We start from the raw sequence: 642 nt of genomic DNA, 5'->3' as shown, positions 1-642 counted from the left end.
GGAGGTTATCGATCTGACGTAGGGCTCGTTTTCAATAGCTCACATGATCATGAGTTGGAGCGCGTCTGATAAACCGTCGCTTACGGGCCACAAGCACAGACCTGGCACCCCACTGCGGGCCATGTACAAATTCGCGATCCACTGACTGGGACTGCTATGTGCTGAAACTGTCGGAGCGGTTGGATGGCTCACCTTTGCTGCAGGACAGGTTGAAGAGGTAGTCGAGTGAGAACAGCTGTACACTGCCGAAGAGAACACCTTGGCGGAACTGAGAACTTGAAAAGGTTCGTAAGGAGGTTCGCAAGCTCTTTAATAGGGCCATATGAACTAAGCTGCCTGCGGATTGCGAAGACCTTAAGATCGCTCAGCACGGGTATTCAATGGTATAAACGAGTATAATGGCGGACCTTCTGTGGTAACATGGAGGGTCCTCTTGAAAGACCCGAAGCAAAAAGTGGCACTGAGGCTTTCCTGTGGCAGGTATACGTGTGCCAGCGCAATGCGGAATAAGGGGCAACGAAAGGGCGGTCGAGTTGACTCGTGAAGGCGGTGATTGGGGTTGTAGTCGGGCCCGAATCTACCCTAAGAATTGCTTCCTCTGTTGTAAGGGCCAGGATTAAAGACTGGGTGACTAGTCAACAA

This window comes from Photinus pyralis, unplaced genomic scaffold (assembly GCF_008802855.1).
Source record: "Photinus pyralis isolate 1611_PpyrPB1 unplaced genomic scaffold, Ppyr1.3 Ppyr1.4_LG7, whole genome shotgun sequence".
Taxonomy (NCBI): domain Eukaryota; kingdom Metazoa; phylum Arthropoda; class Insecta; order Coleoptera; family Lampyridae; genus Photinus; species Photinus pyralis.
This window is presented reverse-complemented; position numbering follows the sequence as displayed.